This window comes from Cebus imitator, unplaced genomic scaffold, assembly GCF_001604975.1.
Source record: "Cebus imitator isolate Cc_AM_T3 unplaced genomic scaffold, Cebus_imitator-1.0 Scaffold336, whole genome shotgun sequence".
Classification (NCBI taxonomy): domain Eukaryota; kingdom Metazoa; phylum Chordata; class Mammalia; order Primates; family Cebidae; genus Cebus; species Cebus imitator.
In genome coordinates this window covers 1,394,555-1,407,611 of record NW_016107651.1, presented here as the reverse complement: position 1 = coordinate 1,407,611, position 13,057 = coordinate 1,394,555, and the positions used below count along the sequence as shown (strand labels likewise).

General features: G+C 38.1%; 1 protein-coding gene and 1 long non-coding RNA gene across 2 annotated transcripts in view; one reads left to right on the top strand and one right to left on the bottom strand.

The window, feature by feature from the left end:
* The window catches only part of MAML2 (mastermind like transcriptional coactivator 2), a 371,737-nt gene that overhangs the window by 103,036 nt on the left and 255,644 nt on the right, over positions 1–13,057 (top strand). The window lies entirely within an intron of this gene.
* Positions 355–2,718, bottom strand: LOC108287120. The gene is made up of 2 exons (XR_001818218.2): positions 1,690–2,718; positions 355–889 (listed from the first exon to the last, which is right to left on the bottom strand). It is a non-coding gene; the product is annotated as an uncharacterized LOC108287120 (long non-coding RNA).

The following is a 13,057-nucleotide window of genomic DNA, read 5'->3' as shown; positions in this document are numbered from 1 at the left end:
CAGCAGGAAGCAGTTCTGACAAATGAAAGGATTTTTGATTGAATTCATGAGCTAAAGTTTCCTGCCAGTAATGCATTCAACCCTAGGCTACATAAAAGAAAAACCCATATAATTGAAGTTTAATTGCTTAACTTTTAAAGACGCAACCAGAACAGGCAACTGTAGCTTCCACAGGTAAACCTAAGTGATGCTGTAAGCTGCTTTTTAGCTTATTATTTGTTGGTACTGCAGAAAATTATGAGACTTTCCCCTTCATCCTGCTCCTCCTTTTTCAGTCCTTGAGTGCCAGAGTCTGTCCTTTATTGTCTGTATAAGTTAAAATCCTTGTGCATACTTTTTTTTTCTCTCCTTAAGCTGTTTCTTGAGCAGGTGCAGATGGCTCTTGTGAACTGAGCCAACTGAAATGCTGTTTCAGAATGCAGAAACTGAAGTTTTAAAAAATGAAACAACTATGTTTTGTGCTATACCTGTAATTCAACTGGAGAATGTTTTCCCCCTTTTATGATGAAATCTGCCATCTCTGTTTCTCTTAATGAATTTGATTTGTTTATAGCCTTAAAGAAATCTTGTCACTAAAATCCACCCTCACCACTCCTCCAGTATTTTTCAGTCTGATGATTTCACAACCAGAGCCATTGCAAAATAAGGGTACATGGGCATTTTAAAAAAAAAAATCCCTGGGGATTTTTAAGAAGTTTTTTCCTATCTTGTTTCTTCATTGTATAATCAAGTAAGCAGTTTCAGGAATACTGAAAACATTGAGGCTGCTCTACCTTTTCATAAATATAATATGAAATAAATCACTTTCTTCATCAAGTGTTTCCATTTTAAACCAAGCCATAGAAAGTAGGAAGCCCACTTGGTTTGGTGCTTGCATTGTTGAGTCCTCCTGAGAAACAAAGTAAAAAAGTGAATTAACTTCCTTGCAGCACAGAAAGCTCTAGTGGGGATGGGTGTGATGAACCTTAGCTTTCTGCTCTAATGACATTCGCATGGGCTCTAATGCAAAGATAGGAAACAAGTAACCATAACCCAAACCTGTAATTTTGCTAATTTGCTGAACGCTGAACTGAACAAAACCCAAATATTAATGTTGTAACTGAAGCAAAATATGTTCAAAAATAGACCAAATGAACTAATTCAAACCAGAATGATACTTAGATATTTTCTAAAATGATTGAACAGAGCAAAACTAGAATTTCAAAACCTTCCACCAGTCTAACCTAAAACAAACTGAGGGCCCATTGGTTTGCATCTTTTATGAGATCCCAGCAGGAAGTGGACATTCCGCTCCTCTTTTGACCTCCACCATCACGACTGTCCCAGGGACACTGACTCTGGCGACAGATGTTTACAGGCAATACCTGTTGTGTCGTCAGAGAAGCCAGTGGGGCAGGGTTTCTTACCCGTGGCACTATTTTCATTTTGGACTAAGTCCTTGTTTTGTGGGGCTATTCTGTGCATTGTAAGATGTTTACCAGCATCTCTGGCCTCTACCAACCAGGTGCCAGTAGACCCCTCCCTCCAGTTGCAACAATCAAAAGTATCTCCAAACATTGCCAAGTGTCTCCTGGGGGGCCAAATCACCCCCTGTTGAGAACCACTGCCTTAGGGGAATACTCATCAGCCTCCCACATTGTTTGAAAAGGGTTTTCTAGTAGATGTTGGAAAGAGAAGCTGTGCACTTACCTTCCCAGAAGGACCTCCTAGTAGGAAATAAAAGCCAGTCTTGAAGTCCTCGTTTCAGAGTTGGTTTCTCTGCCAACGCAGGAAATCTTTGATGCTGAAAAGACCATGTATGGTACTACTGTGTGGCAGAACTAGGGAAAATACCGTAAGTTGTTGAAGACACTTATAAATATATACCGTAATAAAAACTTTACCTCACAACCACCAATGGTGTTGGTGATCAAAAAATAATTGCAGAATCTTCTGACCACACTTCAATTGCTGTTTATCTTCATATTCTGGGGAAAAAAAGTGGAAGAAATTGTTCAACCTATTAGCCTAGCAGTGTTTCTAGTTCACTGTGTAGGAAGGCGCTATTTGATCCAGGCTGCCTACATATCCTACAGGGAATTATTTTATATTTGAGTGTTATTTCAGAAGAATTAGACATCTTAATTATAACTTTTTTAAAAGTTTGTGTGTATACAGTATATATCTCGGAAATGAAATTTATAGTTATTCTGCACTTGAGTGAGACTTTTCATTTTTATATGCTATAATAATACCTTTCCATTGGCAGTTTTCATTTAGTAGGAAGACTAATTTGTACATCAGAGAATTATTTGGAACAGTGGGTCTTGCCAAGATTATAATGTAGTAATTGCATTTAAAATTGAGCTGTGCCAGTGCATTGCAAAAATAATAATAAGCCCACTAAATATGTAACACTGACACAGACAGTTCACAAGCTTTCTTAATATGGAAAAAACAAACCAAATTTTCTATTTTTTGTATATGAGGAAAAACCTGGAGAAATAATAATCACAGTATAAAATTGAACAGCTAATTGAGTTTTCAAAATGGTTTATTTTAATGGTGATTTAGCCTTCTAAGGCACAAACCCTTAGCTTTTGTTTAGCTTTTGTCTTTGAATGTAGATTCTAAATCAAAGTGCTGTAATAGCAGCAAAGAAAAAAAGTATTAATTAACATATTTTCACATACTGTGACTGATGATGATGCCTGTGAAGCCTGTAAGATAAATTCCCTTAATCTCAATTATCTCTACAGCCAACTTATTCAGAATCAATTGTTTTCCTACTTTGCCAAAGGGAAAAGTCCAGCTCAGAAATGTTAAGAAGACATGGGCAGGTCACCACAACTGTGTCATAGTGGCTGGGAGAAAGGGGTCAGAGGGTGAAGAATACTGACAAATACTTGAGAACTTACTAGTATACCTACATTATTGACCACCATTCTACTCTGGGACATGACCACCACTGCTGCTGTGTGACATGGGTGCCATTATTCTATGTTCTAATGATACAGTAGATTCCAAATGGAAATTCCAAGTGGACAGTTAGTAAATGGTAGCCCCCGAATTTGAAACCAAGGCTTCTTTCTCCTTTATTTCTTGATTCCCCTGTACTTCAAATTCAAAAACATAAAAGAAACTCGAGATATATCAATTCACACTTAATAATATATAAATTCTGAACTATGAAAAAAGCATTATCACATTCCAGCCTCAGTTTTTAGGAAAACTCAAACCCTGAACATTCTTGATTTTGTCCTAGGAATCTGCCCTTACTCTGAAATGGATGAAAATAGCCATGGGCTTTTTAATCACTCTTTTCTAAGCTTCCTGAGAGAAGTGATGGCATTGACAGGGACAGCCTCCAGTAGGAGTCAACAGTCAACAGCTCTTCACTTCCATCTCTTCTACTGCCATCACTCAGGGAAGGAAAGAAAAGTCACCTCAGTAGGCTGGAGCCTAGAGCCTTTTCTGTCTTCTCGCAAATATCAGATCACTCAAACCTAACACTGCAACAGCCATTTTAGAGAACAGCACAGCATTTACTTTATGGCAGCCAGAAGGATCGAGATCTATCATATCATCATGTCAAAGTGTGGGGAAGTGAGTGTTTATTGGACCAATTCTGACTCTAAAACGTTAGTGTGATTCACATCTTTGGTTGCAGTTGTAGTTGTTTCAACCTGTCTTTTCCCTAGCTGGCAAGCCTGCGCTTAATCTTAGGTCCAATCCTGGTGTCAGAGCTTGCTTATTACTTGGACTTTGGCCAGAATACCTCTTCATTTTCTATTTTCTCCACAGACTTCTGAAACCCAAAGTGGCTGTTTACTTCTTTGGACAATGATCCTTCAACAAATCCCTTTTTAAATCCTCTCTTGCATAGTTCTGTTTCTCCAAGAAGCTTCCATCAACTATATTTCATCAGTGACTCAATAATGTTCTACCCCATTTTGTAAACACATTATTTATCTGACCAGCTCTGTTCATGCCAGACACTTGGATAAATTCACATGCCTCTACATAGCTCTTCTAGTAAATTCTGGCTCATTAAACATTAGCAAACCCACATCTACATATCATATCTATAAAGGGAGTTTTATCTGCAGCAGTAATAGCTACAATGAAACTAAACTTTGGAAAAAAAGTTATTGATCCAGGACCTAAACCTAAATGTCACCATGAGGGAGTTTGCAAAGTGAAAACCATAGCAATCATGGAAATGCTGCAGAAGAGACAGCAAAGTTTGGACTCAGAACGGACGTTTCTTTCAAACTTGTGTTCTTTTTCTCTGGTCTCACAAATTATTTCCAGAGGTTAGCCACTTAAGAAAAAATAAACCTCGTCTCACTTGCAACTAAAGAATGTGTTATTTGACTTGAAACATAACACAAATATTCCTTGGCTCAGTTTTGTTTTGTGTCTGATGAGCTTAATATTGCTTTCCTCCTTTATACAAGCCCTTCACTGATTTCATATGTGAGGTGTCCTAACATGAAATGCTTAAATCAAACTCTGTAATAGTGTAAATAGCAGTTTTATTGTCTCTTCCATATTAATGAAACCCCCAGCTAAACAACTAAAGCTCTGTACTAATTGCTTGTCCTGAGAGCTGGGTATTTCAGGTCTAATTCTCGGTAGAACACCAGCTGGCACAGAGTATGCAAAAGCTCCTTTGGTTACTTTAACCACTTAAGTACTAATTTGGTGGCATGGAAAGCATTAGTCTTTGTCCATAAAATAAAGAATAAAGAATAAGGCAGAATAAAGCGGAATATTGAGCAATTTTTCAAATTTTATCAATGTAGTAGGTCAGCTCAGTTGCTGTTTTTAGTTAAAACAGATGTTTGAGTTGTCAGGATGCTTCCAAACAAAGTGTTTGTTAAATAAACATTAGCTTAGCAGATTCCTTTCACCGCAGACATATTCTAAACACTGTGCAAGGTGTAAACTCTGGAAATCTGTGAGCCTTGAAGAAAGTAGGTGTGCCATAAAAGATTATGCAGTTTTCCAAATGTGTTATATGCACAGTCAGACTCGATACATGAAAATTATATGAGACATATATATATATAAAGGAATGAGTTGTTAGTTTGTAATCATTTTGGCCTATACCTGATCCATTAGTTAAATTTTCTATTCTTGCTGAAAGGGAATTTTATACGTATTCTTCCTTGTGAAAGTGAAGAATACACATATTCTTCCTTGCTTATTTGGCTCTTCTTTTTACATATTTGGACATTCTACCTTGCAAATAATAACCAAAACAGTCCCTTTCATTTGGCCCTGATATTAATGTATATTTATTTAAAATTTCACACTGGGAATTTCAGTTGAACTACTTTATTGCTATTTATGATTAAAAAAAGGTTTGGTCTTCAGTTGCCTATGACACAAGCTATCAAAGCTTTCAAGCAGTGTGAAAGCTGCTATAGGTTGAAAATTAATATTTTTTGGATGTCCACTCTGTGCCTAACAGTTTGTTTAGATATTATGGAAACACAGCTTCATTTATGGGGAGGTGACAATTTAATTGGAGAAAGAAAATCAACTCACGTGAAACAATTATAAAGAAGAAATGAAATGCATTCTGTGGTACAGTCTATTAGAGCCAAGGATAGTAAGGTGTTAATTATGGGATAGGCGGTAAGTCTCAAAGGAGTTAAGGAAGGTAGAGATCAACATGGGCTGAGGTCATCTAGGAAGACTTTCTTTTTTTTTTTTTTTTTTTTTGAGACGGAGTTTCACTCATGTTACCCAGGCTGGAGTGCAATGGCACGATCTCGGCTCACCGCAACCTCCGCCTCCTGGGTTCAGGCAATTCTCCTGCCTCAGCCTCCTGAATAGCTGGGATTACAGGCACGCACCACCATGCCCAGCTAATTTTTTTTGTATTTTTAGTAGAGACGGGGTTTCACCGTGTTGACCAGGATGGTCTCGATCTCTTGACCTCGTGATCCACCCGCCTCGGCCTCCCAAAGTGCTGGGATTACAGGCTTGAGCCACCGCGCCCGGCCCAGGAAGACTTTCAAAACAAACCAACAATTTTTATAAGCCCCTTCTATGTTCAAAACATTGTGAGGGCTGGAGAGAAGTGTGATCACAGAGATGGGACTTAAGCAGGATCTGAGAGGATGAGATGAATACTGACTGGCAAAGAAAAGAAGGTAAATTACTATAAAATACAGAACTCGTGGAGGGGACTGGACAAGGGAGAACCACGGCTACGATAATCAGCTTAACATTGCAGTTCTTCCTTTGAAAGTGCTTAGACTGGTGCAGATATGCCAGCTTAGATTTTTTAATCCATTTTGGCTCATGCTTGGTCTGCAAAATATTAGCATCCAGTTCAGAGGTTTCTCTGTCAGGGAGAGAAAAGCAGACAGTGCTGTTCTTTGGGATTTTGGAAGATGAGCTAGCAGAAATGATAGATGGCACTCACTAGCATCTTTTTCTTGCAAAGAAAAGCACTTATTGAAAACAAAGGTGCCAGCCAAACTATATAATATGTGGTAAAGGCACAGAGCTCAGTAGACCATAGATATTTACCGGGAACACCATAACCAAGCTCTGAATGTTTTCTGAATATGTCACTGGTATTCAGATATCAATGTTGTCAACCCTACAACAAGTTTATATGTTAACATGTATTCTCTTTCCGTTTTGTAAAAACTCTTGAGTGGCTCCATTTGATAGGCTCTCCTTTCCGTTTTAAAATAGAACATTTTAAAGTGAGGATGCGTTCATTTTGCTTTCTAAATTCCATGTTTGCATATGTCTATTCAAAGTTTCCTACTATGGAGACTAAGAACCAATCATTTCTGAGACTCAGAGATACCCCCAAATACCTTTATTTTCCAGGCAGAAAGAATGTGGAAGAAAAATATTTATTTTAAAGATAACAGGCTTTCAGGTTTTAAAATAATAGTTATTACCACTGAGGTCTAGTGCATTTTCTGATCTCTATTTAAAGCTCTGTAAGTGATTTTGTTTTTGAGATAACATAATATCTCAAATCTTTTATTCTGTCAAGTAGCAATTGCAAAAGATCCTTTGCTGTTATGAAGATTTTGGAAGAGAGGAGACAGTTCTTGCTATACTATCATTTCTTTAATGTGGCAGCTTTATGTCATATGTCTAGAGAGAAGTTGTGCAATGCCAGTGGCACCCAAGTTTTTGACAGCTAGCAACCCCATTTCTGTTGAAAAAAGAGAGTTTTGCCTTTGTCATGAATTCAAAGTGCTCCTTCAGTGGGATGACTCCTGTCATTTCCCTCAGGGTCCCAGAGCTGCAGAGGAGGTAGAGTTCTCACTTACTAAAACATGACAGAAAAGAGCGTTCATCTCTGGCACAAGCAATGCAATGTGTCTCTTGGGAAGGGGATGCAGTGGGCAGATGTGCCGTCTTGTCTAAAACAGCTTTTACTGCTATTTATAATTCTTGTTCCAGGTCTAACCCGCAGCTTTCTGGTATGACTATGATACAGTAGCAAGGGATTATACCCAGTATTGAATGCTTGAAATGATGTAAAGTGTTACAGTGTAAACCAGGGTTTTGAGGAAAGATGTCTTTTTGATTGAGTTGGATTCCTTTTAAAAATAAACTCCTTTTAAAAATTGAGAGGTCTCAATCCCCTTAGAACACAGAAATTTAGAGGGAATTAATAAGGAATAGATGATCACCAGGGCCAGTCCCCGCCATCTTATTTTACAAATAAGAAGACAAACCTGAGGAAAAGAACTACTGGCCCAAGGTCACACAGAAGTTGACTGGCATAATGGAATGAGTCTAAAATCAAGGTTTCCTGACTTTCAGTTCACAAGAGTGATAGAAGAGGGAAATCATCCCTCTAGCTCAGGGGTCAGCAAACTTGTTCTGTGAAGGGCCAGAGAGAAATAGTTTAGGCTTTGTGGGCCATATGATTGTTGGCAGCTACTCAGGTCTGTCCTTGGAGCCCAAAAGCAGCCGTAGACAATATGTAAACAAAATAGTGTGTCTACGTTTCAATAAAACTTTATTTACAAAAACAGTCTACAGGCCAGATGATTTGGCCCTTGAGTCATAGTTTGCCCATGTTTGCTCTGGATCTAAAGGAGAAAATAAGCATGGAAGTCTTGTTGGGAGCTTTTTTATGAGCCACATCCCAAACTTGGTCTGTCATGGAGAATGTCAATTTTTCATAGATCCAGAGGGTGCTATTAGTTACATAAAATTGCTCTGACTCAGGCAAAACTACTCTTTATAGCTTTCTGGAGAAAAGATTGTTTATGAGAATTTCAAAGTATTGAAGAGTCATTTTTCAGGATTGTCTTTATGTCACCATTGTTCCACTTAAATGTGGAAGATTTATGTTTCTGTATTCCTTTCAGAAGTTGAATGCATTCACAACAGGGTCTACTGTTTTCAATGTTAGATATTGTTCATTTATCTCTTAAAAAATTTAAGTATGTATCTTTTTTTCAGAAACACAATTCCAGAGTTGTGGTTTAACAGCAGTTAAAAAATGAAAATGAAGTAAAGTTTTTCTGAAAGGTCACCGTATTTGTACAGCAAAATTCCTCTTGGACAATAAAGAGAGCTTGAAGGTGTTAAGTTTGCAAGTATGCATGTGCATATGTGTGTTTGTGTGTGTGTGAGAAAGACAGGGAGACACAGATAGAAAAAGAGACAGAGACAAAGAGAGGCAGAGACATCTCTGGGAGTGAGTCAGATGGAATGCCTACATTGGTGACTATCCTAGATTTAAAATCTGTTACCCTATTTTTTTTTTTTTTTGAAACAGTTTCGCTCTTGTTGCCCAGGCTGGAGTGCAATGGTGCAATCTTAGCTCACTGCAACTTCCACCTCCCAGGTTCAAGTGATTCTTCTGCCTCAGCCTCCCGAGCAGCTGGGATTACAGGCATGCACCACCATACCTGGCTAATTTTGTATTCTTAGAGACAGGGTTTCTCCATGTAGGTCAGGCTGGTCTTGAACTCCCGACCTGAGGTGATCTGCCTGCTTCAGCCTCCCAAAGTGCTGGGATTACAGGCATGAGCCACCCCTTCTGGCTCTGTTATCTTATTTTAACTGCTTGGTGTGTTCAGTGTCTCAAGGCATATTGGAGTTAGATCAGCATACCCTCACTTGGGCAAACTTACAGGGTTCTGCTGTTCCACATGCATAAATATTTGAAAAATGATCCTTTAGGAAGTATATTGTTTTTGCTAGTCTCAATCCAGAAGCAAGACTTGAATACAGGATGGAAAGACATCAGATGGACACAGTGCTGACTGAGGCAAGGAGTGGAGAGGGGGCTGGATTTCTGATTTCGAAGGCCCACCTGGCCACCACTTCTGAGCAGGTGCAGACTACTCCTTCTTCCTGCTTCTTCTGTTTCATCTCTTGCCTCTTGTTCCTCTTCATTCAGCTCACTCCTCTTTCTAACACTGAATAACACATGGCAGATGAAAGAGGTGGCATGTCACAACTGGCCTTGGAGAAAATAACTTTGTTTTCTATTTCCTGATCTCCCATGTCCCAAGGTATTATAAAGAATGGGAGCCAGGCATGGTAGCTCATGCCTGTAATCCCAGCACTTTGGGAGACTGAGGCAGGAGGATAGCTTGAAACTAGGAGTTTGAGAACAGCCTGGGCGACATAGCAAGATCCCTGCCTCTGCAAAAAAATTTACAAATTAGCTGGATGTGGTGGTATACACCTATAGTCCTAGCTACTAAGGTGGCTGAGGTGGGAGGATCAATTGAGCCTAGGAGGTTGAGGTTGCAGTGAGCTATGATTGCAATGCTGCGCTCCAGCCTGGGTGACAGAGTAAGACCCTGTCTCTTAAAAAAAATAAATAAGAGTAGGGAAAGCACACATGAATTTCTGATTTTTTTCCTAATATAAATGTTGCATTTTTAAAGATAATAGTTTTATCTATCTGTAAAGATTTTTTTAGAGTAAATGAAAGAAAAAATATTAAAAGTTTCTTTTACTAGGAGTTATTTATAGTAAAGCCTCCTTTCCTGTGGTCGTGTTAGTCTCTAGAACAAATCCAGTATCAGTATAATAAATAATTTATTATACTGTAGCACTCAAACTTGCTTTTCTATTGGTGACAGATAATGTTATTTCTTCTTCTTTGTTTGCTTTAAAAGTTTGGATAAATATTCTCATTGCATTGATGAAAGCTTTAAAAAATTGGTCTTAAGAGCAAATAATTAAGAGTGTTAATATCCTTCTTCTTGACACATGATAGGAGGTTGGGATTCATTTTATTTTATTTTGTTTTACTCATGTTAACGGATCGGTGCTTATATAAGAAGGCTGATTTCTTACTTTTCTCATCAATCTCCAGGTTTTATTTTGAAGGAAGTAAGAGAGTATATTGTCCCAATTTGTGGTTCTAATACTTCAGCAATGTGGCCCAGCGTTCTGGCCTCCATCTTCCTCTTAGAAATGCCCTCCTTTTCTTTCCACCCACCTACATCCTACCCAGACATCAAGTTCCCTTTTAACACCATAGGCCTTTAGGAAGCCTTCCTTGGATAACTGCCCACCACAATGATCCTTACTCTCTTGGAATTTCTGTAGCGCTTTTAGTTTATGCCAAACAATTTCTCACTTAATTATATGTTATCTTGGATCACTCTCTAGTGGTTTAAAGCATAGTGTTAAGTACATGATCTGTGCAGATGTTTGAAGAAAAGGCACGTGGCTCATGCAGGAGCCAAAGATGTGATGCCGAGGGAAGACCGCAAGTACCCGTGGGGAGGAATCATCTTGGGGGTATCTAACTCTGGCCCTCAGACTCACAAGCACAGTGATGTGAGTGGCAGGATACCACATGTTGCTATATCAGCCAGAGGCAAACTCATCTTCCCGTGATTCATCTGATTGATTCTAATTTATTAGTTTTCAATATGAGGTGTAACTGTCTAGCACAACCCACGTCCTCAGGCTAATGTTTCAGGTACCTTCAGGTGAGCTCTGTGAGTTTAATTAGAGCCATCAGAACTCTTGGTGAGCATGGAATCAAGGCAAAAGCGACTTGTCAAGTGAATCACATGTTTAAAGGATTAGGACAAGAAGATTGGTGACACATTTTTTTAACCTAAGGATAGTCCTGCCCACAGGACTGGGTAGGTAGTGTCCTTCTGTGGAATGAGCTTGAATAGTGGACAGTGCTTCCTTGAATGCTTACTGTCCTGGGAAAGTGCTTACTTGGAGGATTATTCTGCACCTCTCATCATTCCCATGAGTGACCAACTCTCTTTCCAAGTCACACATTTGTTTTTCAGAAGGTCTTAAATATACTCGGCAGTTTCCAGTCACGTCCTGTTCTCTTTCAGTTGATGTTTTACAAAAATCCCTCTCTTCTATGTAGAGTAATTTCATTCCTGCCATTCCCGAGTCCTCAGGATGCATCTTGTTATTGTCTTCCTTTATATCCTACGGTAGATACCACTAAATATTAAGTGATTGATGATCCCCCAGCTCTAGTATAAAATCATTAATGGCACAGGCTACACAAACATTCATTTTATTCCACAGTTATGAAACAAGCATATTTAGCATCTACTATGTTTCTGTATTATTAAAGTTAATAGGAATACAGAGATGAATATAACACATTCCCTTTCTGTAGAGACTTTACCTTTTAAAGACCTGTGTAAAACAAGTTATGATCAAATGTTTTGGGAGTTGTGAGGGCTACAGATGGTGAGACACTAAAGAGGAAATAATTTTACTTGTTAGAATCAGGAAAAGTTTTCATAGAGAGAGAAATATATTGGTTAAAACCTCGTATATAAGCTTTTTTGCTTATAATTTATTTTAGATACCAATCCAGATTATTCAAATTTTGACCTCTTTCTCATTCACATCTATTTACTTGTCATTAAATACTCATGCCTAGTCTAAGTTTGGAATGAAAGTGTCACAAGATGTATCTTTCACTATTTCCTGATTTACTAAACATGGAAATGTAGCTCAGGACCTGAGCATTTAGTCGTCTCGTGATCATGAGGACATTAAATAAGAAAGGAAAGGCAGAAGTGAGTATGATGAACTCTTACAATACCGCCGTTTGGGTAGAGAATTAGGGTTAAAACCTAGGGTTAGGTTTTAAGTAGGGTTAGCCAGACAAGTGTCAAATATATTCTACACACATCACGGCACATTCGGTTTAGTATTGTTCCCTCATTTCCTAGAATCATTTGCAAAGGTATGTATGGATGAAGTCAGAGAAACTTGGGACTCTATAGGTCTCAAATTGGCCAGAACAGAATCAAAATAATCTGATGTGGGCTGTCTTGGAAATCAGGAAACCCAAGAGAAGGTCATCCCTACATACGTTTTAGTAAATTATTTAACATTTCTGCGTATTCATTTACCCATTTGAAGAAAGGGAGCTAGTATGTCTAGTCTTCAGCTCTGCATATAGGATGCTATAAAGTAGTTAAGATACAACCCTGTTCTTCCAGGATTTTAGCTACTTCATTTTCCTAAGTCAAAAAGAACTGTGTATAAGTCATTAAAAAAGAATATGTATAAATCCTTAAAAGAGCAGTAAGTGAAGTAATGCATTTAAATTGAGAATCAAGATGTACAAATATGTATAAATATATACAAATATTTGAACGAGCAAAACATATAAATCTTTGAAAGAGGTATTAATGAATTTTGATGTATTTCTATAAACTGAAAATTCTTGCACAAATGTTGTCATCATCATACTCATATTCTATCCTAGCCAGAATAGACTCTTCTAGACTAGCCAGGTCTATCCATATTCATCATTCCATATTCTAAATAGCTCAGGATTTTCTTTCTAAAAATGGGACCAGGGACAGTCATATTGTGGGAAATTTTTCATTAAACATCCCATGTTTTGTTAAACGTCTTTTCTTAAAGCTGTTTCAATTTTCAAGTTATCCTATTGAGGATAACAGTTCTGAAAACTTAACAACTGGTGTTAAGTTTAATAATATTTGCATACCAAACAGTACTTTTCTATGTAAGAGAAAGTTTCACTGGTTCTAGGATACCAAAATACTGCAAATTGATTTCTCTTTTCCATATCGACACTCACCTT